Below are 16,922 nucleotides of genomic sequence, written 5' to 3'. Positions count from 1 at the left end.
TGGGTAACAGTATTAGATTAACCCTCATTTTTGCAAAATGAAAGCTTGTGTTTGCAGACTGAATCTCTTATAAACCTACTGAAATTCTGTGGCTGACTCCATTGCATCAGGGAACCAGAATTCCCCTTTGAATCTCATGTTCCCAGTTGGGCCATGCAGAACCCACGTGCTGAGCAAGACAGGCTCAGGGTTGGTACTCCCCCGCAGGCTGCAAAAGTGCTTTTTTCTCTTGAAAGGAATACTTGACCTGAATATTTTGACATGATTTGAGAATCTCTGACTTTTTACCAAACAGGATTTTCTTTCATGTATTTTAGTCAGTGTTGCTTTCACTAAATAGAAGGCTAGATTATTATATCTTTAGTACTGAAAAAATAAAAATACAAGGGTATACAGAAGTGAGTCCAGGAAACAAGACACTCTACAGACAACAAACTCTAATGAAATTACTTTTCTAGATCCATAGAAATACATGTTTGATTTACATGCCTGCAATCAGGAAATTCATTGCTACAGTTATATTTTTCTGCCTATGTTAATTTAATTGGTCTCGATTTTCTGAGTGTCTGAAAATGTAGTAAAGTCTGTGAGGTGGGAAAATTTGAAGTTTGCGGGTGCATGTGGAGACACAGAGACATGACATTCTCAGTCACATAGACCACAAAATGTGTTTATAGTCATAATGCTGTGCGTTGTTGAAGAAACAGCATAGAGCCAAGCTAAAATCCAAAGAAAGTGATCCCCAGCTCTACTGTCCCACCTTTTAATAGTGTTTTGGAGATGTTATCAGGCATTTTCTTACTGCTTATCTCTGGTGTAATAAGTGTTTATGATGCACTTGGACTTTTTAAAGTACCTTAGCTGTGTACACTGCATGCTTTAAAGCTTTTTAGTGAATCCTTTCATGGGAGACATTGTAACTTAGCTTAGTATCTGACTGTCTGTTTCTCTACTCCCTTCTTTATTTTAACTGCACACTCTAATAATTAGTTTCAGGCCATCATAAGATTGCTTTAAGCTGACATTGAAAACGTGGGCCATCCTTCCTATCCTAGAAATACTTTTAGTGTACAGACAATCACAACAATATGGTTTTATTTGGGTTTCTGTGTAAAGGGAAAAAAGGGAAGGAATTCTGGGCTGGTGTTCTTGGTAATTTTTAATATAAAGAAATACTTTAAAATTTTATTACTTAAAGCTTTAAACATTTTGTAAAATATCAAAATCCCATTTAAAGTTTAAATGTGAAAACATGAATGAATAAAATAAATGACTGATCTGAAAAATAGTTCCAGCAAGCAGAGTACATGGCGTTTGGTAAACTTCACAGAAAAAAACAACTACAAGAAAGGTATAATCTGACTCAAATTTGTACGGCTAATACAGAGGGGTTATATGGAGTGTACTCCATATACTTGAATGTTTTCAAATGGTGCAGTTCTTTAATGTCAAAACTATTTTTTTTTTGTCTTGTGAGCTACTTCTGAAAGAGTGTCTTCTTTAAATTCAGTCCCATCAGATAAACACACCCATATATGCATATCAGTATTGAAGTAAAGAAATTCAGCCAAATTAAATTTCATAAAGAAATAGATTTTATTCCGCGGCCAAAAGATCGGTCACACAGAAAGCCACAATCGAGAAAAGCAGCTCCGAGCCCGGGGTTGGAGCTGGGTGAACACACAGAGATCTGATCTGTATCGCACCAGACCTCCCAAGTTCACGAATGCTGCTTCGGCTGGTCCCTTCTTATACAGTTTTTGGGTAGAGTCCGAATTAATTCTATTCTTCTTGTAATTTTAGCATATTCATGAAGTTTTCTTGTCCCGGAGTTGGGCCGCACAAAGCCTTTCCTGGGTCCGATGAATTGTCCATCCTGGGTGATGAGTGGGCCATTTCTGCTGATGGATGGGCCATCTCTGGTTCCTGGAACAGTTATTTTTAGTTCCCGGAATGTCCCGATTCCTTATCAGATGAGATGTAGATATCAGAAGGTGGTAATCAAGTAGTCATGGTGCAAATGTCCTGGTGATAAGATCTAACCCCACCTGGGTGGAATCCTCACTTATTGTGAGAGAACTTCTTTTAGTGGTGTGAAATTTTTCTCTCAGCCAAGCTGGTGGAGGGATTTTGAAACTGTCTCTACATGGTCTGATTACATTCTAGTTTTATACATAATAGCACGAATTACATACTTTATTTATAACAGTATTTACTTTGAAACTTTGCATTTCATTTAGACACCTTTCTGCATTCTTCAGCTACCATAGTTAACTCAGCAGCTTGCAGTCATTTGCAATTGAAGAGATATGAAGGAATACCTGAGCTGGCTTTGACCTGCTCACATGCGGTACATCAGCAGTGTGAGCAGGACAGGAGCTTGGCAGGGCTGCAGAGTCCATCTGGGAAGTAAAACAAGCACCCATGCTGTCAGTTTGCACTGAGCTCCAACCTGCAAGCTACATCAGTATTTGAACACGCTAATTTAAAGCAAACAAAATATGCCCATAGTGGGCTGCACTGTAACCTCTTTGATGCTGAAAGGCATCAGAATAAAGGAACTTTTTATTTTGCAGGTGCAGGAGATGAAATGAGTCAGCAGTGGCAGTGCACTTTGAGTTCCCCATGGAAAGAGTTTTGTCTTATAAGTTGCATTTCTGGGAACAGACTTTTTCCATCTGAACATTTTTCTTATTTGACTGAACTGTGAAATTGTATTATTTTATGTGAAAATCCGCAGGGGGAGCAGAGGGAGAGCAAGAAGAAAGGGGGAGGGTGGTGTCAGCCATCCAGGAGTCTTGTGTGAGAATCTGCTGAAAGTGCTGGTCTGAGAAGTTTTTGTAGATGTCGGTTATTCACACCTTTTTACTCAAACTATATAACAGCCCATGTTCTTAATCTTTAATTATGTTTGCAGGATATATTTTACATTGAAATACAACAGGCCCAGCAAACACCCTTAGAGAATGGTGCTGCCTGCCTGAGCTGATTCTCTTGCTACCTGAGATGAGCTTTTACTTTAGAAACCCTTATGTTTAACTCCAGCAGTCACTGCAGCTAGGTTACAGTCATGCAAAGGGAAGGACACTTGGAAAACGAGGAGCTGGAGAGATTCAGAAAATGGAAATAGGGCAATTCATTAAATTAAATATATCTTGTGAGAGGCTCATTTTAAAGTTTGTGAAGAGAAGGAAAGAAGATTGGAATTGCAACAGGAATGTTCTATTGGGGTCAAGAACAGTTACCCTCTCTCAGATGCAGAAGGAACTGTGGATCCCCCGGTCTGACTGACAGACCTCCATTGCTATAGTTTGGGGAATGCTGTGATGAAGACTATGGCTGTAGAAAAAAAGACGTGCTAATGACCTCCAAAATATATTTTAAGACAAAATGTATCCTCTTTAAATGTCTTCAGCATATTTAAAACTTAAATACATTTCTTCAGCTCCATTGTTCAGGAAATATTAAGTCAGCACATAGGTGCAATTTCAGAGTCTTGGACTTCTGTGTAATACTGCAAGGACACAGATGTTATCCATATCCAAGGACACAGATGATAAGCACTGTACTGTTGGGCTGGGTTCATGTGGAAATCAGGCACGTCCTATTCCATTTGTCTTGCTCTTGTGTACAGGCAATAGCAGTGCCTCAGAACAACAAACCTAACTCTTCTTGGAGTTAGTGTGGCCATCAATTGTTATAAAACACCTGTTTATCAAGAAACATGGAACTGAAGGGGGTTTTTTAGGTTACTGAGTTTGTTTTCTACTATTGCAGGCAGCCAGGGTACCTTTCAGAAGCCAATCATTGTCTCAGAATTTTAATTGTCCTCTTGATTGCTTTCTCCTAGGATCCCAATTCTGTTTAAGATAAAATATTTTCCTTCTTGGATAGTAGCCAGAATGCTGTTGTTTGCACTACTTGGCATAAGACAAAGTTCTATTTTCTCTGGTGCTTGTGGTTGATGTACATCTGGTTTTTCTTAATTTTCTTTCTGCTAGATTTTACTCAGCTTGACTGCTAGGACTCCTCACTTTCCCTTGAATTTGCTTGTCTCCAGGATGCTAATCAATACCTATTCTCATTATTTCTCTCCTTGGTTTATTATCTACATTAATCTGGGGACAAATATTTGTCTAGCTTGGGCTGTAATCCTTTCCCTGCAAAAACTTAGCCTCTTTTTATTTTTTGTTGTTTAAAATTGGAAGTACTGATAAAACTTGAACATGCTGTCATATCTTGCATCATTTACATGATATGGAATTTAGCCTTATTAAATGCAGTATTAGCTGCCAAGAGTAGATAGTGCTCTAATGTACATATATGCATGTATGTTATTACTGTATTATTATTTCGTAAGTGTGGGCTCATTTTATGCGCATGCTTCTATGAGCTTCACAGTGGAGATGCAATAGTCTCTAACTCTTGATTCAGACTCAAGAAATCAAGTCAGATTATTGCTGAAGTCTTCATTTTGAAAATATTAAAATGCACAGTAGAAAATACTTGGCTGTTCCGGCTCTGGGAGTTATTTCTTATCAAAAAACCATTGCCTGGCCGTCCGAGAAAATAAAGCAGTGTTAGGTTCCCCTCTGCAGCTCTCTTGTATTTTGAAACTAGATGTGGTAAAGAAAGTGTCTTCCTCTGGAATGCTGCCTCGTGTTCCACAAAGCTGGGTAGGATCACTTCCCTGTGTCCTGAGTGCAAGAACATGTCTTTCGTTCTACTTCTAAAATGTTGCATATGAGCCTGTATAAAGCTGGAAGAGTTGGTGTGGTACAAAGAAACTATGTGTGAGACAGAACATTCCACTCAGAATGTTAACAGTCTGTGGTTTTTGATAAGATTCTGCTGTTGCAAACCATGTTTATTTGATGCATTTGGTTGTGTGGGGTTTTTTGCAGTACTGCTCTGAAGTTGGAAGCATAAGTGCGCTGGGACAGGAGCTGCAAGATCACTGAAGCGAGTGCATTTCTTCTACTGAAAGAATTTACAGCAAATTTCTTTAAACACATCACCTATATTTGAACGGGGCTGTCAACATAAACAAATACGTTAGGAAGCTTTTGATTTTTTAATGAGTTTCTCAAACCACTCTGAGTTCAGTGAGAGAAGTCTAATTTGGCAAGAGTCCCTGCAGAACCTCTCTACAACCTGCAGGTTTCCCCCAAGATCCTCAAAAGCAGTGCAGGTTGCCAAGCAAAGCTGACTCCAAGGGAATACAATAAATTTACAACTGTATATTGCTTTCACTTCCCTGTCTGCTTCTTTTTTTGTGATATTTTGAGTGGAAATTGGGCATCTTTTTTTATATATGAGTGGTAGATTCAACAATCAGAACCTGGCTGTTTTCCTTCATCTTAGTCTTCACGTTTTAAATATGTTTTACTTGAGACTGGGTATGAGAGTCAAACCCTAATATTTTTATTCAGAAAAAAAATGTCCATTGAATTCAGTAGTGTTTCTCCTCTAGTGGATAGAAATTATCAAAACCTGAGAGTTTAGTCAGTGTACAGTTATGTAATTCTGTTTTATAAGTGCCACATCTATGTTTAATGTACCCCTTGGTTGCATAAAGGGACTCCATGGCTATAAAAGGATAAAGTGGCTCTCACCAGGAGATCCTGCTGCCTGAGTGTCTGCAACTGAGTGAATTCCTGTAAATGTCTGTTAATATGATTCTCTCCCAGCCTGAGATTTTTTGCTTTGAATTACCTAGCAAGTTTTGCATACTTCAGTGTGAATATAAATATGTACCCTAGCTGTCTGCATTCACTGCCCAAAATTTAATGTATTTCAAAGGAACTTTCTTCTTTAGCATCTACTTTTTTTAATGGTTCTTATGCTGCAGTTAATTTTGATTAATTTCTTTGTATTCACATTCAAGAACCCTTGAAACTTGTGTACTAAGGTTTAGTCATTTACAAAGGAAAGAACAGCAGCAACCTCAGCATGCCAGTGTTGAAAATTATGTTTGGTTTCCTGTTACAGGGCTATGAATCATATTTAATCTTTCAGATTTTAGTGCTCTCTGATAGGAATAGGATGAGGGTAGGGGGGGTGGTTTTGAAAAGAAGATGTGTAAATGCTTCTTTTTGTACAATGTAAGGTCTGTGATTTGAAGCACATCAGGAAAAGGAATTTGAAATTATGATCATTCCACACATTAGTGTTTTATAACAATTTTGATACAGAAGTGATTAGGTTGTCTCAGCCTCTGAAATATTCTAAGTGAAGTTACACCAGCTGCATTCTCTTAGGGCTGATTATTTTCTTTGGATAAAGGGCATGTCACACAGTGCTTGGATATGACTTGTCATTCATATATGCCACATGCCCCTCACAAACAATTACGAAGAATTGTATCTTCTGTGGAGCTGTAGTACACCAGGGCCTAGGGAAAGAAGATATTTCATCTCTTGAAGTTCACAATGAATATGTGAGAGCTGTGAAGAATGCCTTATTGCTCCAGGCAGGTAGCTTAAATGTCAGATGATAGAAAGTTATAGGAAATCAGCCTATTTTCTGTTATATCTCTTCCTGCCTGGAAAAGCATTTCGGCAAAGAGACGATAAGATGGGGATTGTTTTAGACAAATCAAATTATTCTAAATTTACTTCAAGACCTGAATAACACTGTGTTCCATTCCAAACCAATTGTCCTCAAAATGGGAGTTTAAATGCCTGGTGGCTGGTGTCAGTGCCTGCAATATAAATAGGGCTACCTTGCTCTAATAAGAGGTATTCAGTGGTTACGAATCTTTGTGTTGCTGTTTTCTTCCCCTGGCTGTTGGTCACCATAAGTGGGCATCCATCCTCATGTTCTTAAAGCTAACCCTGAGGAAATATCCAGTGTGAACGCATTGCTTATTCAAGATTAGCTACTGTTTGCAAACTGTTTGCATTCTTCCAGGAAAAAGATTTCTATTGATCTGATAGAAATGTTGGATCAGTTTCTCTGCTGCTACAAAAAGGTACTACATTTCCACATACTATTACTCATTCATGGCATTATTCAATTTAACCACCCACCATGAACTGACATTCATACCAACCCCCATGAGCTGCAACCGTGCCCCTCTCACATCAGTAACCTGCAAGTGTGCACTTCTCTCACATTCCTAAAGTTATTGTTGTAGCCCAGCATTGTGGTTTAATCCATGAGAACAACTGAGTCCATTACAGCTATTTGCTCATTCCTGCCTCAGTGGAATGGGAGAAGAGAATTGGAAGGCATTGGGGTGTTAGGAGTTCTCCTGGGTTTTTTTTTCTGTTAAAGGAATTTTCCTCATACGTGTTGCTAGGGGGACAAATTGCTTGGTACTTCAGAAAAACAAAAGAGCTGGCTGGCGCATCTGTCTACTCTTTTGTTTCACCTGGGTGTGTGGACAGTCAGTTCCTGGTGTTTGGATGGAAAAGGAGGCTGCTTCTTTGGCTGCTTTTCCTTCTGCCAGAGAAACCCCAGGATCCCAAAGCCGCCTTCCCCGCCCCACTCGGAGCCGGGCCGTGGCCGCCCTGCCCCACCGTTCCTTGGAGCCTTCGCTGCGTTGTAGCCCTGCTCGCTCTGCCTGCCCAGACCTCCAGGGATTTCCCCGCTTGGATACATCGTGTCTGCCGCCCGGATTTGTGCTCGTCCCTGCCGTTCCAGCCTGCCGCTCCAGCCTGCTGTTCCCAAGGGTCTGGCTGGACACCGGGATCGGCTGCCCAGGGGTTTGTGAAGCTCCTTTGTCCCATCCCTTCCCGGGATCCCAGGCCGCCAGTGCCGCGTGCTCCCCGAGCTCGCTCCGGAGCGCCCCCTGCAGCCGCGGGGGAACCATCGCACCTGCCCTGCTCACCGGGAGCCGCCAGCGCCCCTGCCGGCTGCGAGCGGAACTGCACCCGAGGGGAAAGGGCCCGACAGCCGAGAAGGCTGGGACTGGGTTTGGGATTGTTTGCTGTTACTGCCAGAGTTATTGCTGTTTGTTTGACTGGTTCTACACATATAGATATATAATAGTAAAGAACTGTTATTCCTATTTCCCACATCTTTGCCTAAAAGCCTCTTGATTTCAAAATTACAATAACTCGGAGGGAAGGGGGCTTGCATCGGCCATTCCAAGGGAGGCTCCTGCCTTCCTTAGCAGACACCTGTCTTTCAAAACAAGACAGAAGGGTAAAAGTGAGAAAATTTGTGGTTTGAAATAAAAACAGTTTAGTAACTGGAATAGAATGAAATGGCATGAAATTAAATCTAAAGTAATAATAATAATTATTATTATTATTATAGTTTGTAATGAAAAGGAAAATAGCAAAGAGAGGGAAATAAAGACAAATAATGCAAATAATGGTTTGCCCCCAACTGACTGATGCCAAGCCAATGCCTGAGCAGTGGAACTTCTGCCAACTTCCTCCCTGCTTTATATACTGAGCATGATGCCATGTAGTATGGAATATCCCTGTGGTCCTTCGGGGTCAGCTGTCCCAGCTATGTCCCCTCCCAACATGTTGTGCACCCAGAGCTTAATCTCTGTTGAGGTGATGTGAGGAGCAGAAAAGGCCTTAACAATGTGAAAGCCCTGGTCAGCAATAATGAACACATCATGTGTTACCAACAGTTTTCAGTAGAAATCCAAAACTATAGGATCCAAACCAGATATTGGGAAGAAAATTAACTCTACCCCAGCCAAAACCAGCACATTCAGTAATCCCCAGGTAATGTTTTTGTGGTTTTCACCAGAAAGAATTGGAATTACTTGGGATAGAATTGCCTGCTTTTATCACCCTTTCCACTGGCCAGCTGTATGCCTGTTGCCCACCTTACTGTCACAAATTCCCCATATTGCCCTCTTTCAGCATTCCAATAGAGGCAATGTTGTCTACTATTCCTTTGTAAGGGTTCTTTGAGTGAGGTAATATTGTCTAGAGCTCATTTGTAAAATGCTTGCATTTACTGACTCTTGCAATCCGGTTTAAACCCAGAAGAGCAAAGAAAATTAAGTCTCTGTGTATAAACTGGAAAGAACTTTGGAGGTTCAAAATATACCCAAAACTGAGATTAAAATCAAACGAGCTTACATGTTGGTGCCGGAAAAAAAAAAAAAAGATGTATTTTATTTAATAGTAAAAGAGGCAAAGAGACAGAGAAAAGAAAGAAAGAATGAAAGAAATTGAGAAAGAAGTGTTTGGGAGGGGGGGGTTGGGGGTATAGGGAGAGGTGATAGGGGTTAGATGGAAGCATATCACCCTTCCAGGGGTCCCAATGACCTCTCGTTGCTCCCCTCCATCTGGTCTGCTGGTGGTGAGGGTCCCCTGTCACCGCCACAGGCCGCCACACACCGAAGAGTACAGAATCCTGTGGATTCATATACGCTTTGGGCAGTTGGGAACGCCCACGTGTCTCCCCTGTAGGGGGCCAGTTTGACACTGTCCCTTGCAACACTGTGGATTTGTTGCATCATCTCTGGTGCAGGGTCTGGGGACCCCTTTGGGGGGGCCTTTGATGGGCCGTGTCATCCCCTCTGTCCTTCATGTGGATGCAGCTTCTCCCTGGTGAAGCGGTCCCTCAGCTGGGCTCCTCTGCACAGTGGAGGATGGGCAGTCACTGCATCTCACCAGAGGCTTTGCCCCCACACACTCAAAGCCTCTCTTCCCCCACCCTTTGGTGGAGAGTCTGTGTGAGCCTGGCAGCTGACAGCCAGGGGGCTGTGGTCTCCACCTTGGAGATGTTAAGCTTGTGCTCTGTGAATATCTCCAGCCCTGAGTTGTTACTTTATCTTATCTTCATCAGTGAGAGTCCAGGGCCTCTCAGAGCCCCATTCAGGCTGTGGTAGTCTTCTCTCCAGCTTTTGTAATACAGTTTTGCTGTAAGTCCTTCATGAAAATGTTTAAGTCATAAACTATAATATTTCAGTCTCTGACACTGACTCAAGGTGCTACAAGACATAATGATTGGGGTTGTTTTATCCTTCAGTGAATTCAGAGTTTCCATGAAGAACAAAATTTAGAGAAATGCAAATTTTAAGTAATACCGGGAGGTGATGCAGATAAATTTTTGGATGTTCAAAGGTAAACAGGGACGAATGGTATCTGTGAGGTTATATCAGATGAGTGTAAGTAGGTTGATGTAGTAAGGTAAAGGGTTGGTTGCCTTCTGTGGTTGAATCATAAAAAAGTTTGACTAGGTAAAATTTGGCAGACACTAAAATTTCTGTGCAGTTGTATTTTGTATTAAAAATTTTAAGACTTTCCTACGAACAGAAGTACTATATCCATCAACAATGAGGGAAGCAGTCATCAATGCTTGTGAGTTCTCTATTAACTCTAGAGAAGAGAACATGCCATGACCTACTTCTATTTATTTATTTTAAGAAAGAATGTTTACAAGTTGGAGTTAGCACTTTATTAAGATGAAGAGACTGTGATACTATATTAAAATATATTTACTGGTTCTGTGTGTAAGGTTAATGCTTAGCTGAGAAAGGAAATCTATACCTTAAGGAGAAGAATACTTAATTTACTGTGAGTTATACCATACCAGGGAGTTAAATATGTGCTTCCAGTCAACTTCAAAAAGAAGCTGTTCTTAGAATGATAGCTATATGACGCTAATATGCCTATTTAGTCATATCTTCAAATAATCTTGACCTAAATAGATTCCACAGACATTTTCTCACTCAGTTACAGGCAGTATTTTAAGGGAATTTGATTATATTTCTGACAATGAGAGTTGTAACTTAAAAGCAAGTTGTAGCTTATAAGCAAACTGCCAAACCTATTTAAAAACAACTATCGTCAATGACATCATATCATTATTTTGTTTTATTTTTAAAATCAAAGGCAAGAAAACAATATTTAAAAACTGAGATGAATATGGTAAATTTCTGAGTATCTGAAAGCACAGGAACTTCTGATGGTGCCATTATGCTGTGTAAAACACGTTTAGTTTAGTAACTCATTTAATTAGTCTTCTCATACATCAGTGCATTGTTCATTAAGGTTTATATTTATGTCCTGGATAATGTCTGTGGGACTTAGCAGTATGTTTTAGAACATGAAAATTACTAAGTTTGGTGGTGGGAGCCTGGGGGAGGTGGTGGGAAGTCATCTTTCCATTGTATAATCCTTCTGGTCTGAAAAAGAAGTGACACGTTAATGCTATGATAGGTCCAAGTCTACTTTGATTTTATCAGGTGATTTCAAAGGAAAGTGGATTTGACACTAATGGAATAATACTCCCTGGGTTTGTATCCAAGGGGATTTCAGTTTGTCTTCGACTATAAATATTATTAACTATAGAAAATCAGTAGCTGGCAGTTTTCCTTGGATATTGTATTATTTTGAGTTATGCTGTATATTCATTTATGTGTGGTCAGAGCTAATGTTACTCCACTTATTCAGCAGTCCAGGGGAAGACAGATGATCTGACTCACAGTTCACAGCCAGAGGAATGGAGAGGTGAACAAAATTACTATTTTTTATTGAGTTTATTCACAGTTTACGATCATCTCCCAGTCTGTGAAAATAAGATGACTCTCAAGTAGGACTCTTAGCTAACAAGTAATTTTTCAGTTTTAAAAAGATGCTTTTAATTTCCCTCTGAGAAGTTCAGGATATTATTCCCATGTTGTATGTTGTTCTGTCAGTCACAGGAGGTGTTTTCCAATAGACATCTTGAGTAGCTGGAAATATTTTAATATTAGTTTATTGGCTTTGATCCAATCAAGACGATAAAAGCAGATAGAAGAGAGATGCAAAAAAAGAAGGAAACAATTTGGCTTCATTTCAGGCTATTAAATATTTGGCTTCATGCCAGGTAGCTTAATTTCAGATGGGCTAACATACTTTGTCTCCATTAAAGGAAAGGCAAATTTAAATACAAGAAAGGGAAAAATTAGGGTGAGATTACGTCCTCTTTATTTCCTTTTTCATCAGAGCTATTTTTATGTAATCTGGAATTTAAAGTAACAAAAGTGAGGGGTTTTTACCCCTTCTGGAATAAAAGATTGGTGAGTTGCCAGAGATGTCTTAGGTACTTTGATTCAGCAGCTGAGATGGCCTGGCAAGTAATGACCTCTGGGATATTCAGAGCTGAATGTTACCCTCCATCGTTTCTGTATCTGCCTCCTACTTTTTGCTGTGAAGAACAGAAAGCTCAGGCAGCACCGTGTATATCACACTGTAGCAGTCTGAAACAGTTCAGTTTGGCTTGGGGGCTCTCATGCAAATTCTTTCATTATATTTGTTGAAGGAGTGTGGGTTTGCAATCAAAACTACAACATTTGAGATACAAGTTTAGGGCTTGAATAAATTCAAACTCTTTAAGCGCAACTTGTTCACGACTGTGAAGTTCCACTTTGCTCCCAAACCACGTAGGACTGTGAGTTGTGCATGATTAGGATGCAGCAATAGGAACTATGAATCATTTGCTCCAGTTTTATGAGTCTTTGAAGATTATAGATGTGAGGCTTTCGTTGGCTATGATGTGCTTTATATAGTTTCTGGGTCTGTTCCAAGCTGTCCATGTGAAAAGACATGGCTTCAGATCAGTGTAACTTTTCTAAAAGACAAAGATTTGTGTCAGTTTTAGCTGCCTTTAAGCACAGTGTGTGATTCCTTCCTTCAGAAGGAACCCAGTCAGATCTACAAAGATCCCATTCAAGTGACAGATTCTCCTTGGACGCACTTGTCTGCACTCTCTGGAACCAGGTGCCTTAGTGTTGCTAGATAGCTGGGATGCTGCACAGTTGCAAGTTATTTTCAAACAGCTCATTAACAGGAAGTCTCATTTATCAATATCCATTAAATGCAGAAAATTGCTGCTGAACCACTGATGTCTGATGGAGGATCTCCCATTATGGTCAGTGAACCATTTGTGCATCCTCTGACTGCCTTTGGCATAGGAAGACTCTGTTTTGTTTATCAGAATTTGGATTCTTCACTGTAGATTTTCCTATTACGTTATGTTATTACTGACCTCTGAAAACTGAAGAGAAACCAATTCTATTTCACACATAACTACTCTCTTGTGTGATTTAAAGAAAGTATCTTCAGCTAAAGAGGGGAAAAACTTTCTGAATGATATCAGTGATTAAGAGAAAAAAATATGCAAAAATAATGTTAATTGGAGGGGCTTTAAATTTAAATTTAGCTTTTAGGACCCTACCAAGTGTTTTCTTCCCCAGTCAATTACAAGGACATGAGCAATTTTTCTGTTTTCCATTACAAGACCATATGATCATATAGGTTTTGACAACTCTACCTCAGGTTAGTAAATGTCTCTTGTTTCTGAAAATATATTCACAACCAGGAGCATCAAGGAAAGAGTTCATTGCAGAGATTAATTCCAGAAGAAGACAACAAAGGTGATGTTACTAAATATTTTTGATTATTGGAAATATATTTTGAAAACTTTATCAACTTCAACCATTTGATTTTGACTGTATCTGCAAACCCAGATGGCCTATTTGGGCAGCCAAACAGAGCAATTGGTTGTGAATTGTAATTTTGCAAACTTGTTAAATATGAGAATATTTTTTCAGGGTTGGCTGCAGCTGCAGTGAAAAATTGCAGAATTGTTTGCCAGTCATGATGGGGTGCAGATGGGAGCCTGAATTCTTGCAGCTTCCCATTTCCCATTCAGAGAAATATGGAGTATTTCCTTTACCTTTCATTTATGACAGTACCACCACCACGTTTTATTTTCAGTTAGAAAGTAAAAAGTAAAGATATGGTTTAGGGTCCACTGCCTTTAGGAAAAGACCTCCATTACCTTGTTGTGGGAACCTTAGTTCATGTCATTGAGGAACAACATAGTCTAAGGCATCATAATTTGTTGCATATAACTCAGATGAAGGAGGTTCCTTATTTAGGGATGAAACACTCTTTGGTGAAGCAGTGCAAAGCACAGGCACAGTGACATTATACAGTGAAGCACTGAGCTGTTGTGGTTTTGAACTCTGTATAAAACCTCCTATAGATTAGGATAGAAAAATACAAGGATTAGCAGATGTGCCATGCTTATGGTTTGCATAGGAGTTACAATTTAAAAGAACTAAGAAAAATTGCATTTAGCATGTAGTTATTACATGGATACTATTTCAGACTGTTTTTAATTTGTGTACTGTCTATCACTGTATTTATTTCTAGCTGGATTTTAGCATACGGCTAAAACCTTTTATAATGTGTATATTATTAGCGGGGTGGTGCTTTTAAGAAAAGGATAAAATAAGTTATAAATTTTCAGTGCTTCTGAGTACTCTGTTCATTGTGAAGTTGGAACACAAAATGCCTATTCTGCTTTGATTGAGAATGTCATTGTCACTCTCTATATTTTGTCTCTATTTTGTTGTTTGGATTTTTTTGTTTGTTTTTTTTTTTTTTTAATTTTCTGTATGTAGTTACCTACAGGGTAGTAAAGACAGTAGTGGACAGCTGGCAACCATCAAAGAAATAATGAAGCATTTCCTTTAGAGGCTGTAGAGCTGTTCAGAATATCACTTGAAGGCTAAGAATAGTACAGAGAATTTAAATACATTTCAGTGTTGGATGTTTGTGCTACCCCTACAGTGTGAACTTTTTTTCCTTGGTTTAGGAAGATCCTATGATTATTTGAATCTATGGAAAACAGTTACTGACGTATGAACTCAAGAAGATGTTATCTGGGGACAAGGAAGAATAAAGGCCCCAGGAATCAGAAAGACAATGTTTCTCTCTCATTATTTTGGGTCACTGAAGATTACATCTGAAAAGGATAATCTCAGATAGGTATTTCTAGGCTCACATATGGAGAAGTAGGACAAGAGATTATTTAACAGCTCAACACAAAATTTGTTGGTTAGGGTAGCTGGTGCCAAATACTCAGTGTACTTGGCAATAAATTGCTTTTTATCTAGCTTAGTCTCTTTGCTAAAAACTAGCATAACTAATGCATACTCAAAAAAATAATTTAAAAAAAAGGGAAATGTTTCTTCTTGGATTAGGGCATGAAAACTGATTAAAAATAGCATCTCTTCCCAGACTCTGGAGTCCAGAAAGCAGGTAACCAGAGGAGAGGGCTACCCGTAAAGGTCTCTGCTTTTTCAGTGTCAGAAAGTTCCCTAGGACTTAGTGAGGCACTGCTGTGTCAGTAAATGGAAATTCAGCTAACAAACATGCCAGTTCACTTCAATAATAGCCCTATTCCTGTAGGCAAAACAACAGTGTTAAAAAAGATACATTTGTGAAGAAACGGATTTTAAGATTTAAGAATTAATATGTCATTGGCTCAATGAGAGGCGTTTTAAGAAAAGTCATTTGTCATCCAAAATGATATTGATGTTGCCTCTGGAAGTGCTTTGCAATAGGGTTGTAGTTAGAGTAATACCTAGGTTTGTGCCAACATAGCATAAAAGACAATAGCCTCAGAAATCTGGCTTTGACTCTTATACAATAATAGACTCATGTGTTTTTAATGTATTTTATGTTAAAAAATCCTGTAGAGTTAACCAAAATACTCTAGAACTCAGTGACTGCATATTGGAAATTATGCTCTCTTTTATATTTTGACATGTATGAAGATAGTGAAAAGATGTGATGCTGTGCAAACCAGACTAACATGGAATAAGAAAATACTCAGCAAATTTAACAAATAGCATTCTATTGGTTCTATAGGTGTTCTATTTTATTTACTTAATATGATATATTCAAGATTTTTCCTTGAAACCAGTAAACAGATCTATCCCAAATGTGCCTGAAATCAAAGTGTAAGTTCTCTCTCATGGTGAGCAAGAAATACTAACTTTTGCTATACAGTCTTCCTGAAATGATGGAAATTGGTGTGCAATACAAAGCCAAAAGTTTAAATAAAGTGATGTAGTGGTTTGGTCCAAAATACTCATTACTGTTTATCTGCTGTGAGATAAGAATTAGGAGAAATGCAAAACAGGCACCAAACTTGAAAGAATATAAAGAAGTTTATTAACAGACCTAAAAGAGGGAAAAAAAAATTATACCACCTTCAGAACTCTCCTCCTCCCCCCACCTTCTTCCCTTCTCCCACTGACAATGTTCAAAGACAACCCTTAAGATGTTCAGTCTGTTTATCACTTCCATAATAACCTTGTTCAGTCCATTTAGAAAGAGAAGTCTCTTCTTGCTCATGCTATGAAAACATTATCACAACGAGACAGCCGCCCAATTCCAAATATTGTTCAGTCCATTTAGGAAGAGGAGTCTCTCTGCCTGCGTGTGAGTCCTTTCCCCCGACTTGCAGCTTTTCCCGCAACTGCTTTCGAGGGTCCACTCTTGAAGTTTTTTGGGGTACAATTTTAAGGTTGAGCCATTCAGAAACAAAAACAGAGGCCCTTCTCCTTCCCTGGGAGCAAAGGGTCTTCATCATCTTCATCGTTAGGACTATCTCTGGGAGCATCTCTAGGAACTGAGGTTTTCTCCTTTCCCATTTGGAGCAAAAGTCCTCATCTGGTTCATCTCTTCCTGTCCAAACTTCTCATGAAATTACAGCTGCGTCAGCATCTGCCTATCTCAACGCAGGTGCTTCTGCTCACGAATTGAACACTCCATCCCCCATATCTTTATGAAATTACAGCAGGATACTCTGATATATCATAGCTTCACAACAGAATTTCAGCTTTAAGCATCTCCTCTCTCTCTTCCCTCAGGTTTTCAGCTCTTCACAGCAATAAAAGGGTTACTCTCACCTCGGCCTTGCAGCTTTGCAGCTGGAATGTTGAATTTTTCTTATCGCAGTGGAGAGGGGGGAGAGCCGAGCCGCTCCGGCTGCCCACGGCAAGGCAGTGGGGGGGGGGGGTTCCATGGCTGGAACAGGTCCATCGGCTCCAGGATGGCCGTGGCCCGGCCCGGCCTGGCCCAAGCAGGGCCTGGCTGGGCCCGCTGGCCCCCACTCGGGCCCTGCAGCCACCTGTCCCAGCGCCGGAAACGAGAGAGAGC

General features: G+C 39.7%; 1 long non-coding RNA gene across 1 annotated transcript; it reads left to right on the top strand.

Moving 5' to 3' along the window:
• The first annotated feature begins 2,065 nt into the window (after nucleotides 1-2,065).
• Nucleotides 2,066-15,272, top strand: LOC121665048. Its single transcript, XR_006016207.1, has 3 exons — nucleotides 2,066-2,208; nucleotides 10,958-10,963; nucleotides 15,261-15,272. It is a non-coding gene; the product is annotated as an uncharacterized LOC121665048 (long non-coding RNA).
• Nucleotides 15,273-16,922: the final 1,650 nt, after the last annotated feature.

Source organism: Corvus kubaryi, unplaced genomic scaffold (genome assembly GCF_017639235.1).
Source record: "Corvus kubaryi isolate FWS band 111438036 unplaced genomic scaffold, C.kubaryi_AGA036_p1.0 37308, whole genome shotgun sequence".
In the NCBI taxonomy this organism is placed as follows: Eukaryota; Metazoa; Chordata; class Aves; order Passeriformes; family Corvidae; genus Corvus; species Corvus kubaryi.
Note: the sequence above shows the minus strand (reverse complement) of the source record. Positions and strands in the feature narration are given on the sequence as shown.